The sequence below is a fragment of the Hyperoodon ampullatus genome (assembly GCF_949752795.1).
Source record: "Hyperoodon ampullatus genome assembly, chromosome: 4".
In the NCBI taxonomy this organism is placed as follows: domain Eukaryota; kingdom Metazoa; phylum Chordata; class Mammalia; order Artiodactyla; family Ziphiidae; genus Hyperoodon; species Hyperoodon ampullatus.
In genome coordinates this window covers 113678967-113692428 of record NC_136917.1, presented here as the reverse complement: position 1 = coordinate 113692428, position 13462 = coordinate 113678967, and positions in this window count along the sequence as shown.

Here is a 13462-nt window from a genome sequence, read left to right as displayed (position 1 = left end):
CTCCTTTTTAAGTGCTTTGGTTGCAGGCAGAATCAAGTCATATCCCTTTTATTTCAAAACATAAACTGTATGAAACTGTCCAATAAAATTAATGTTTGCTGCTATTTATTCTCTGTTCCTTGGTGAATTATTAAAGTCAAGCAGTGCAATTCTCCCATTAGTTATAAATGGCCCCAGAAGGCTGATTTGCATCCATCGAGGGGCACTTATTTCTGATAAGTATTCTTATTAATGATATAATAAAATGTCTTGTTTTGTTATGATCATTTGAAATGATTCAAATGATGTTTAAAAATCCAACACTCCAACCCAACAGCGTGGTGATGAAGCTGCTGAGCTGACATAAATTTAAAGCAATTTTCAATTTTCCTTGGTACTATCAGTGAGATCATGGATAGAATTTTAAAAACTTTCTTTTTTTTTTTTAAATTTTGGTCTCAGTGGTGTCAAAGGCAATATTTTACCAAGGTTCGGTAAAACTGATCTGATTACAATGATAATCACAGATAGCAAAGGCCTGGGTGGGAGAGGTTCTGGTAAGACAAATTATTTGGCGGTCAACCACACAGATCCTAAATTGCAGACATGGGCTGCGAGAAGAAAGCTATGTCAACAAGAACACCACTCACAAACACGCCCAGTTTCACTTCTCCTAACTTCCTGATCTTTGTCCCAAACTGCCTTTTAGCGGAGGTGGCCATTCACAAAAGCAAGGGCTGAACTGTATTCAGCCTCTGTGATACGAGCAAGAAGAAAAGCGCAGCCCTTCTAAGGCCACTCTGTGTAGGTGACTAACGAGCTGATGACTGAGGTGTGCACACACAGACGCACCTCCTACCCCCGCCAAGAAGCCAAGAGCTCAGAGGCTTCAAAGAACAGAAGCAACGGACTGCTGCGGTTCTGGGTGACTGCACCAATTCTGCAAAAATAGCTCTTACTTTTCCCAGGACCCAGAATATTTGATTTCTGGATTTTTCCTCTGTTCTTATCTCGTTAAATCCCACCCTTCTTTGAAAAAAATGCTCATAAAACATCTGCTGAAACTAAAGCACTTATAAAGGAGTCACATATTGTGGGCTTCCCAAACTGGAGAATTTCTATTAATGTGTATTGTTGACCTTTGTTTATCACGGTGATTAGCAACTGCTAACTTTTATTGAATTAGGCACTGAAGCTCTAAAGAGGTAAGACAAGGTAAGTGCCCTTGTGCAAGATCTGACGGTCCAAGGTGTGTAGGGGACACACTGGGTAATGGTGGGGAGGGAGAGGGACAACACAAAGATACTCCTACTGGCCTCATGGAAACGTCATTAAAGTTGGAATCAGGAAACAGAGACTTAAGACGGACCAGGGCCAAGTGGAGCGTGACTAGCCACTGAGAAGTGTGCTGTGGTGGGTAGGGCAGTACTAGATAATGGAGAACACTGAGGAAAACACAATAAGGTTTTATTAGGAGTATAATAATTGGGAAGTAAATCTATCGTTAGTTCAAACGGGAGAGTCGCGGCTGGGGTGGGGAAAGGCTGGAATTTTTCTGTTTCTGTTGGATAACCCTGGATGGTGGCATAAAAACACTTCTTAAAAGAAACCTAAAGGGCTGGATCATGCTGACATTGCTTATGCTCTGAGCAAAACAGAAGTGGCTGATAATCCTCACATTTTTTTGGTGTTAAGTAGAAATGATGGCTGAAAGGGTGAATGACAGTTAATCCAGGCATATCTGCTAGCTATTTAGTATGATGAATTTTAAACAGAAGAATGAAAATTAACCTTATTTTCTAACAGTCCCTTTACCCAAATTCACTTTTTTTTTTTTTTTTTTTTAATTTATGGCTGAGTTGGGTCTTCGTTGCTGCGCACAGGCATTCTCTAGTTGCAGTGAGCAGGGGCTACTCTTCGTCGCGGTGCGCGGGCTTCTCATTGCAGTGGCTTCTTTTGTTGCGGAGCGCGGGCTCTAGAGTGCAGGCTCGGTAGTTGTGGCTCGCAGGCTCTACAGCGCAGGCTCAGTAGTTGTGGTGTGTGGGCTTAGTTGTGGTGCGCGGGCTTAGCTGCTCGGCTGCATGTAGGATCTTCCCGGACCAGGGATTGAACCTATGTGCCCCTGCACTGGCAGGCGGATTCTTAACCACTGCGCCACCAGAGAAGTCCCCAAATTCACTTTTTAACTTACAGGATTATCTGTGAACTTTTTATAATGATTTCAAGGAACTAGGATGGCCTTTAAGTGAGTCTGGCTTTCTGATCCAAATTCGATCAAGAAAGAAACTCCCAGGGCACACAGAGTTCGACAGCTTTAAGAGATAAACACGCTCCTGACATGAAGCCCAGATGGTTTTAGGAGGCTGGTGTGCTTTGCCCTCTTCTGCCTCTGTTTCAGAGCGTGGTATCTTCTGGTCCTTAAAAAACGCTGCTAGTGAAACTCTTTATCATTCATAGAAATAGTCTGTACTGGATAGAGTAAATATGTATTAACTCGGCTCAGGAAAAAAATAAATGACCACTCTAGGGGAAGAGTCTGTGAGTATAAAGTGTGATCCCCAAAAGGAATTTGCAACCCTTTTTTCAAGCCGTCCCTTCCCACTAAATCCTCTCTCAGTTCCTGACCACGTGGGACCTTTTCAGGAGAGGAAGGAAGGGGGCTCCGATGGATGTGGTTAAGAAAACTAAAAGTTTTTCATTTTATGTAAGACATTCAATGGCTATGGGTACCCTAATTTCCTCATCAGAAACAAAGCAAAGTTGAAGCAGGCTGGCTGGTAGTATTCATTCCTCAGAAACCATATGATCTCATTTCTGAGAGTGAAAGATCACATTCACATACAGTGACTTCTGAAGTCTGTTCACGTGCCTGGTTTAGAACCAGTGCTGTGACACCAAAATGATGACCCCCCATCCTCAAAGGGGTCACAGGCCAGCGGGGCGACAGCGAAGTCAGCGGGTGGGCCCAGCACAGAGCAGTTGGTGCTATGGAAGCAGTCAAGAGGGGCGCCCTGTTCTGCCTGGAAGCAGAGAAGGCCATGGGGACAAGTGCTGAGCACATGGCCTGTCAGGGTCAAGGTCATCCCTCGAAGCCGGCGGGGGTGGGGTGGGGGGTGGGGAGCAGAAATGTGGCAGGAGGAGAGAGCAGGAGCCATCCTGGGAGGGACTGGATAGGTCATGTTTGGGATTTCTCTTTTTTTTAAATTTCTTTATTTATTTGTTTTTTTATTTTTGGCTGTACTGAGTCTTCATTGTGGTGTGCAGGCTTCTCATTGTGGTGGCTTCTCTCGTTGTGGAGCACGGGCTCTAGGCGTGAGGGCCTCAGTAGTTGTGGCACTCGGGCTCAGTTGCTCCGCGGCATGTGGGATCTTCCCAGCCCAGGGCTTGAACTCGTGTCCCCTGCATTGGCAGGTGGATTCTTAACCACTGCGCCACTAGGGAAGCCCATGTTTGGGATTTCTGAACTCTGTTTTATACGTTATGATGAGGGGCCCCTATAGTATTTTCAGCATAAAAGTGACAAAATTCGACTTGCATTTTAGAAAACTCATCTCTAGGATACCTGTGATGGAAGAAATATTCACATACTGAGGTATGGGGAAGTCATTCTGGCTTATACATCATTTAACTCGAATTTTATGCTAACTAAAACAGCCTGCTGGTGGTCTATCAAACATACATTGTACATCTGCTTGAATTATTAAAGAAAAGGGCACATTGACCAGAAGTAAAGAATGTCGATGTTAAAAATAAAGATTAGATGCCTCTCCTTCTGGGATGCCAATGCTGGTATTCCTTCCGTGATAAGACTCCCTTCCCAGATGCCAAGGCCATACTGACTCTCTGTGTACATACTGATGTTTTTTTTGGCTTTTCTTTTAAAATCCTGAAGGAATGTATCTCTGACTTGTTTGATGCTCTTTGTTCTGACAAGAGAAAAAAAAAACTGTGCTGAAAACCATGCTTCTCCAGAGCAGTTCCTCGGGGTTACCTGAGAGACTGTGGGGCTAATCTCCTCAGTGTAGCTCAAATAAAACTCTTTCCCATTCCTGTTACAGACTGTTTGTCGATTATTTCCGTGGACACTTTCGAGGGTTAAGCAAGTAACGGATGGAATAAACCTGTCCCGAGTGAGTGTCTGCGTGTGCCCCTTGCACACGTGCACGCAGAGCTGCACCAGAGCTGCGCACAGGCTCAGTGGGAGCTGGGGACCACCAGGTTTGTTCAACGGGGGCAGCGGCCCCCTCCATCCAGCGGATTGCTGCCTGTGATGTAGAAAGGGGCACATCTGTAGCGCCAGGAAGGCCAGTTAGGAAGCTCTGGCAGGGATCCAAGCAAGGAAGGGTAAGGGCCAGAACTACTGCACTGGAGGGGGGAGGTTCGAGAAATGTTTAGGAGGGGCCGTAAGACTCAGAGAGTAACTGGACCTGGAGGCTACTGGGGAGAGGAGTCAAGGAGGACTCCCAGATTTCTGTACAGCTACTTGAATGTTTCCATTCCCTGGAGTAGGAATATGGGAGGAGGGACATGTTGGGCGAGATCACGAGTCTAGTCCGGGTGGAGAAGAACTTGAGGTCTGTGCGGACGTACACGAGGCACTGGGAGCTCTGGGGTCTTCGGGCGTAAGGGCTGCAAAGAGCATGGATGAGATCTCCCAAGTGACGCTGTTTAGTAAGAAGACAGGAGGAACAGGATGTACCCTGGGTATAGGAGAAAACTGCCAAAGGGATGGAGGAGCAGGCCAACGGGGAAGAGAGAGGGGACCACGTGTCCTGGAGGGCAAGGCGGAGGGAGATGGGCGCGGGTCCCCGAGGTCCGCAGAGACCAGGGCCTACAGGGCCATTCATGACCCAGGAAACACAGAATCCTAAAAAGAGGTAACGAGGGCTTCCTTGGTGGCGCAGTGGTTGAGAGTCCGCCTGACGATGCAGGGGACACGGGTTCGTGCCCTGGTCTGGAAGGATCCCACATGCCGCGGAGCGGCTGGGCCCGTGAGCCATGGCCGCTGAGCCTGCGCGTGCGCAGCCTGTGCTCCGCAACCGGGGAGGCCACAACAGTGAGAGGCCCGCGTACCGCAAAAAAAAAAAAAAAAAAAAAAGAGGTAACGAGACGGCTAAGCAGGAGCCAGTCAGTCTCACTGTGGCCTGAGATACACTTCAAAATGCTGTGCACTGCATTTTAGCTAGATCCTCAATTTCCCAGCCCCAAGCATTTAATTAAATGCAAAAAAAGTCCCAAGGAGTACCTTATCTGAGGAGTCATTACAATAAACAGGCAGTTAGCACAAGGTCAAGATGAGGACGAATGTGAACAATACAGCGCTTCGAGGCTGCTGGGGGCGTGAGGAGGGGTGCTGGGGAAGGAAACGGGCCGGACAATGCACAGATGTGGACGTTTTCGCTGCCAGGAGTATCAGACAAACAGGAAGACCTTAAACTTCTCCAACTGGGAACGCTCAGTTTTGCCTGCTGAGCAGAGGGGCTGAGCACATGGCTGGAACCCAGAAACAGAAGGTTGTGATTAAGGCTGCGAGGACTGCTCCACCCGGAACCTGCAGGCAGCCTAGGCCCCGCAGACCCTGCTCCCCAAGCCTGCGCCCTCCCCGGCTGGTCTGTGGGGCTTTGCGCACATGGCCTGTGGGACCACAGGAGCCTCACACACGCGAGACCCAAACGAGGCCAGGACACCAAATTTCACAATTTTAAAACTTTTTGCTGACATCTAGCAGAGAATTTATGTGTACGAAGCCTCTCAGTGGGAACCAAAGAAAAACTCTGATGTAATTATCCACATGGCACGCACTGCTCCAATAACCAAATCACAACGGAGGTACAGGAATTGTTAGCCACCCTTTTGCATTTCAAAAGTTAGGAAGTTCACAAAACGTAAACAGTTATATATATTTTCTCCCTATTGAGAAATTTTAAAATATTTTTTAAAACTATGCAAACGAGGAATATTTCTTTTTTTTTTTTTTTAAGTCTCCAATTGCTATTGCCAAAAAACTGAGCTTTTCTATCTCCCGAGGAATATTTCTTGAAATAACTAAAGTTTCAGAACATCACCTGGTTGGTATCCCTTAACCATTAAACACAAATGGTCTGCTCTATCTATAACAGGGTTTTTCAACACTAGCATTTTTGACATTTGGGGCTGGATAATTCTTTGTCCTGTAGTTGGAGGATGTTTAGCAGCATCCCTAGCCTTTTCCCACTACATGCCAGTAGTATTCTCCTAGTTGTGACAACAAAAAATGTCTTTAGATGTTGCCATATGTCCCTGAAAGAGAGTTCTGCCCTAGAAGGTACCCACTTGTGGTTAAGGCACAGGACGTAGACTGAGATGAGATTCAAGTCCTGGCAAATGGCATATACTAGCAGAATAAAGCTGGGCAAGTAACTAACTTCCCTGTGCCTCAATTTCCCCAGCTGCAAAATAGGGATAATACTATCTACTTCATGAGATTGCTGAAGATTAAATGGGAAAATTAATGTCAAATACTTGGTACAGAGCCTGACACACAGTAAGCTTTTAGTAAATGGCAGCAATGATACTGTTAAAAAAGAGAGTTGTAGTCCCATGACCTTGGAAGACAGAATTGAGCAGGTCATTTGTTTGTCCATCAGGTAAGAACAAGCTGCCCACATAGCTCACGTCTAAACAGTCTCTACAAGGGCACTTACGGCTAGAATGTTAGAAACACAACTACTATGGTACTAACCTTGAAAAAATCAAGTTGCTTTAATCCCTGTGGGGACGAAAGGGGGGTAGGCATAAAGGGAAAAGAAAAGAAAAAGAAAAAAAAAGGCTACAGGTAAAAATTCACGCCTTTAAAAAAGCGACTTGGGGTGTTTCCCTGGTGGCGCGGTGGTTGAGAGTCTGCCTGCCGATGCAGGGGACGAGGGTTCGTGCCCCGGTCCGGGAGGATCCCACATGCCGCGGAGAGGCTGGGCCCGTGAGCCATGGCCGCTGAGCCTGCGCGTCCGGAGCCTGTGCTCCGCAACGGGAGAGGCCACAACAGTGAGAGGCCCGCGTACCGCAAAAAAAAAACGCAAAAAAACCTTGGGCCATCAATCAAATAAACATGCTGAATCTGGGGTCAGGGTCCCAGGATAAGAGCTGGTGAGCATCTATATAGTGACAGCTGGCCACTGGAAGGAGAAGAGGACAGTCCTAAGTTGAAGCAGCAAGGAAGAAAAGTAATGCGAGCAAACACCAAAGAAGTGGGGAGCGGCGAGCACTGGAGAGCCCCTCTGCGGCCAGGAGCTCTCTTACAGCTCGTTCTGGGAAACACAGCCGAGCCTTTTGAGGAGGGTGGCAGAGCCCCCAGGGCTGCGCCAAGTCCACTGCCTTTGAAGGGAGTGATTAGGAACCTCAGACCAGGACATCTCCCCCCAGCTGTTCCCTGGCCCCTCAGTGGGACAGGTGGGATTTCACTGCTCAGTGGGCCACCGCGCCTCTCAGCCCCAGCCCAGGGCCCACCTGCACCTCCCCTCCACAGCCGGGGAACGGAGGCTGCCTCTCCCACCCAGCCCTTGTCATCTGTGCTTCCCACGCGTCCTGGGTTTGGATGGAACAATCAGAACGCAAACACTGTGAGTCAATCAGCATCCAAACCATCTTGGGTTTGGAAACAGTCGGTGACTTTATCCGGTAGCTGTAGTCTGAAATAAGCTGTTTCAAACAGTCATCTGACTCACAGAGAATGCAATGCTAAATTGGATCTAACTCCTAATTAGTCATTCCAAAATACAACCAAGTCTTTGTGAGACAGCCTGAACATATTTAGTGAAACACCCTCTTCACTGTCTTTTTCTGACCCATGACTTACTTATAACTCGAGAACATGCAATTGTCTATTATTATGTCATTCAAATGCACCATATTTTTCTTTGCTCATTAAAGTAAAATAAATAACCCAGAATAGTAGTAGGCTTGTGCCCAGCGTTCAAGGCTGCACACATTAACACGGGACCCTGCGCCCAAACATCTATAATCTTCTGAGCCCAACTCTTGTCCACCCAAAAACCCCGTGCAGGCGAGTGACTTTTTACCCGGATACCCTATTATGTTGCTGTCAGTTGAATGCACGCTGAGAACCAAATGAGTAAAACAAGACAAGCCTCCATTCTTTCCTGAAGGAAGGCCACACAGCGGCCTGCATTTGACCCCAACATCAAATCAAAGACATCACAGGGCATTTACATTCCAGGGAAATTTTTACACGATAAAAACTCCCACAGCACAGCTTAGAAAGTAAAATATTTGACATAAATGAAGCACCCAACAGGTAGTAGGGGTTAGACATCGGAAAAACAGGCAACAAATAAAGAGTAGACTTAAAATACCCTAAATCATTTTGAGAAATTCCAGAGAGCTGAATCTAAACTCACTTTGTCAGAATTAATTTGGGAAACATTTAGTCCTGCTTGAGGGAGAACTGGGCTTCCCCCAGCCAACATTTGGTCAAGTCACCATTTCCAGAGCTTGTTCCTGTCAGTGAGTAAATAAGTGTTCCTCTCTCCCAGGGGCCGGGAGGAGGAACGCAGGGCCAAACACCTTGGAGACAGAAAAACAAACGGAGTCAGTTACTATGTTTTTAACTCAGTTCTGTCTGGAAATCAGGATGCAAGACGCTGAAGATCCAGCTTCAGGGAAGCTCTTAATGCTGAGGAGATTTTTCAAAAGTACAAATGAGAAGTCCCGGAGAGCTCAGCCGTGAGGAAGGCTGATAAATGGCGCCATGACTTTGCGATGGCCTCCCAGGAGGCATTGTCCACCCCCAGCGCTGGGGATAATTTTTTTTGTTTGTTTGTTTTGTTTTGTTTTGTTTTGTTTTGCATTACATGGGCTTCTCACTGCTGTGGCCTCTCCCGTTGCGGAGCACAGGCTGTGGACGCACAGGCCCAGCAGCCATGGCTCACAGGCCTAGCCGCTCCGCGGCATGTGGGATCTTCCCAGACCGGGGCACGAACCCGTGTCCCCTGCATTGGCAGGCGGACTCTCAACCACTGCGCCACCAGGGAAGCCCGGGGGATAATTTTTAATTCAAAAGGATCAAAATTTGGATCAGCTTCCTATCTCATGATTTTATCTGACCCTTTTTGTGTTTGCCAGTTTGATACACAAAGTTCCCTACCTAAAAACTGGTAAAGCTGGCCAGCTTCACTGTACTTCTAGGGGAGCCAAGGAATGAAGGATTTTAGATTTTACTTCACTCACAAGGAGAGGAAGGAAGAAAGATGGTGAAATTTTTGGATTTCATTATTATAGCAGGGTTTTTTTTGTTGTTTTATTTTGTTTTTTTTTGAGGTACGTGGGCCTCTCACTGTTGTGGCCTCTCCCGTTGCGGAGCACAGGCTCCGGACGCGCAGGCTCAGCGGCCATGGCTCACGGGCCCAGCCGCTCCGGGGCATGTGGGATCTTCCCGGACCGGGGCACGAACCCGTGTCCCCTGCATCGGCAGGCGGACTCTCAACCACTGCGCCACCAGGGAAGCCCTACAACAGTTTTTAATCTCATCAAAAGAGAAGCTGACCAATGTCATTCAACTGGAAAAATCAGCTATACCCTTCCACCTACCCCCAGATTTATTCATCCAGATCCATGATGTTTATTGAACTGCCTGGATGAGAATGTGAGGTGTCACCAACATTTCTGGTCTCAAGTCCTGAAGAGAGTGAGCAGGGATGGGAGCTGCAACACCCAATATTCATCAATCCCTACTTTCTATTTCTCAGTTCTGATAATGCTCCTTCTTTATTTTCAGAATCTGACAGCTGCCAGGACCTTTCACTGATTACAGTCGACCTCTGGAAGTACCACCATCTGTCGAAAACCCTGACATGTTTAAGCCAATGCATTTCACATGGGCATTTAGCCACAGAACTGTAGCTGCTGTGGGCTTCTGAGTTAAAAGACGCCGTATAAAATTGGTACCATGGGGCTTCCCTGGTGGCGCAGTGGTTGGGGGTCCGCCTGCCAATGCAGGGGACGCGGGTTCGTGCCCCGGTCTGGGAGGATCCCGCATGCCACGGAGCGGCTGGGCCCGTGAGCCATGGCCGCTGAGCCTGCGCGTCCGGAGCCTGTGCTCCGCAACGGGAGAGGCCACAACAGTGAGAGGCCCGCGTACCACCAAAAAAAAAAAAAAAAAAAAAATTGGTACCATGGTCCTAACTCAACTCTGTTTGCATGCTCCCTACTTTATGCTCTCACTGTCCTTTACTGTATTCTTTTCAACTCATTGCCATGTTTGTGCATTTGATGCAGAATGTGTTCAGGCAGCAGTAACTCACAGCCGTGGTGCCATTTACAGGCTTTATAAAGCAGCAGGCACTGGGCTAATCGTGTACCACGCATGCACTGCTGCTCAACTTCCTCCCTCTCAGCTCTTAGGTGGGTGCTAGGATCTTGTATCATGGATGGGGAAACTGAGGCATGGGCCATTTAATCGAATCAATAAATACAGAGCATTCTGTCTAACATCCAAGATACAGTGTCCACATTTGAAAGAGTTAATAAATACTGACAACCAAGATACTTCTATTTTAATCAGTCTAATGCTAACAAATTTTGAAAAATTGTGTTTTTAGAAATTAATTCTTCAACTGGACACAACCAAATGTTAACTGGCAGACTCCTGTCAAAGGCAAGCCCCTTCATACCTTAAAATTAAAAGTTCACCCATGCCAACACCTGGAATCCTATAGCAGGTGTCTTCCTAAGAACTGAAAAGTACTTTTACTGATGACCTCATTTCACTGTCACAGCATTCCTGTGAAAGGTTGAAAAGAACTGACAAAGTATAGTACTTTCCCTGAAGCATGAAGCCACAGAGTGCCTCTGAAAAGTGTTTTGCAGTCTGCAGGCAACAGGGCCTAGTGTAGGATGGAGCCAGGCCATGCAGCAAGGCTGGCGTGGGTGGGGCTGGGTGATAAAATGCTCACAGCTTTAAAAACAGAAAGCATTATGTGAGGACACAGAAGAAAGGATTTGTGAAACAAATCACTGAATTTTCGCAACACTATAGAGTCTCAAGAAGGGAAATCATCTGACAGACTGAATCACGAATTTCTGCAATGCAAGAATTTATAAAAGCATCAGGGTATGAATCATAGCCACAAAAATTTTTTTAACATCCTTGTAAAAATCGCCCTTGTGAATGCAGCAACACTTCCAAAAGCACTTGTCTTTTTGTTTTAGGTACTGACTCATTTAACAATTTGTAAAAATAATTTTAAAAATCTACCTGAAGATTTAAGATTTCTGGAAACTAGAAGAAGAAAGGGGGAAAGAAAGAAACTAGTTCCAACCCCAGCATGGTAGATTGTTTGCATGCCATTTTATCTACACCAGAAGTATTACCAAAAAGGGAGATTATCATCTTACTCTTTCTCATGATACCAAGTTAAGCCATAAGATCCACTAGACACTTTATTTTTTTTTTTTTTTGCATTACGTGGGCTTCTCACTGCTGTGGCCTCTCCCGTTGCGGAGCACAGGCTCTGGACGCGCAGGCCCAGCAGCCATGGCTCACGGGCCTAGCCGCTCCGCGGCATGTGGGATCTTCCCAGACCGGGGCACGAACCCGTGTCCCCTGCATCGGCAGGCGGACTCTCAACCACTGCGCCACCAGGGAAGCCCGACACTTTATTTTTAGTATAAATATTCAAAGGCACTCCAATTCATAACTAAACACCATCAGTAGAACTTTTCTAAAACTACAAATGATTGTCATGAAATTTAAAATGAACTTCTCTGAAATGCTAGATGATTGTTTAAAATTATTTTTAAAATTCTAAACTATCTAATAATCAAATTACGTTTACACTTGAACAACACAGGGGATTTTCCTCTGCACAATCGGAAAATCCAAGTATAGCTTATAGTCAAACCTCCACATCCGCGGTTCCCCTGTATCCAGGGTTCCACATCGCGGATTCAACCTACTGCTGATCATATAGTCCTGTAGCATTTACTATTGGAAAAATATCCTTGTACAAGTAGACCAGCACAGTTCAAACCTGTGTTGTTCAAGGGTCAACTGTACGTTGTAGGATTTAAAAACAGCAAATCAACTATTTCTGGTTTCACACACACGTGGCCTTAGTCTACTGCTTTTCCAATACTTGTAGAAGGCCATAACCACTAAGGCCCACATGAAACCAAGATGAATCAGAAACATTCATACTGAGAGGTGTGTCCACACATGGAGTGGGGAGCTGAAGAGTTCTACCCTGAAGGTGATCTCTTCATTAATTTCTCTCCCAGTGAGGACCCATCCTTTAGTGAGATCATCTGCCTTGAGTTCTACAGCAGCTGATAAGCTGTCCTGTCAAGGTTCTTCCCAGAAGTTCCATGCTCCATGGTTTCTGACTTTGTACCTATTTGGTCAGACTTCTGCCACTTGGACCCTAAAGTGGCCACCAGACTCTGATCACACACACTCATCCTTGGTCACCAAAAGCACCTACACCCATCTGAGAATTCTACCTGCAGATACAAAAGTGCTACTGCAAGTTTACTACCGAAAGACTGGGGTTGTTTCTGAACAGTTCTCAGGCTGTAGGAATATCGCCCCCCTGCCAACCACAAGTTTACTCATTCACAATCAGCAGTGGGTAAGGATTTGGGTAAACAATGGGATCGTTCCTTGGCAGAGACTACTGCTGTTCCTACCCAGTGTCATTCTCTTCTTCCTGACTAGGAAAACCTATGGCTGGGACTGGGGTGAGGATAGTAAAGCACTTGCTCTGAGCACAAAATTTAAGGGAATGCCCAAAATTGATTAATCATGATAAATACTTTAATAAGCAATAATGTAAAAAATTTTAATTCATTTAAAAATCCAGTAAAAGAAAGTCACAATTTTAAATAAAGACTGGATCAACATTACCAATTTTTTCTTTTGCCTCAGGCTCTAATAAGGCGCTGTAACACTGCATTAAAACATCATTTATCTTGATTACTGAGTTTCTTGGTACTCCCTTACATTTTACACCAAAGAAGAATGCTTTATTTGCCTTACCTCATTCCTGGCTCTGAAAGAAACCCTATCATATGGGAGATGGGGAGTGGGGAGGTGGCAATGCGCCCAGCTAAAAAAAACCATTTCCCAGCCTCCCTTGCAGATGGAGTGGCCAATGAGCTTTAAGTGGACAAAATGGGGAGGGGTTTCTGCAAAAGCTATTAAAAAGGACCTGGCTCTCTCACCAAAAATTTTTTAAAAACCAACCAACCAAACAAACAAAAAAAACCTCTGAAACAAAACAAAAACTTTGTGAGGTGATGAATGTGTTAATTCACTCAATGGTGAGAATCCGTTCACAATGTAAAATGTATATGAAATAATCACATTGTAACCTTATATATATTATTACAACTTTATTTGTTAATTATACTTCAATAAAGCTGAAAAACAAAAACCTGAAAAAAAAAAACCAAAGGACCTGACTCAGCTTTGACACTGGCTCCTCTATGTTTG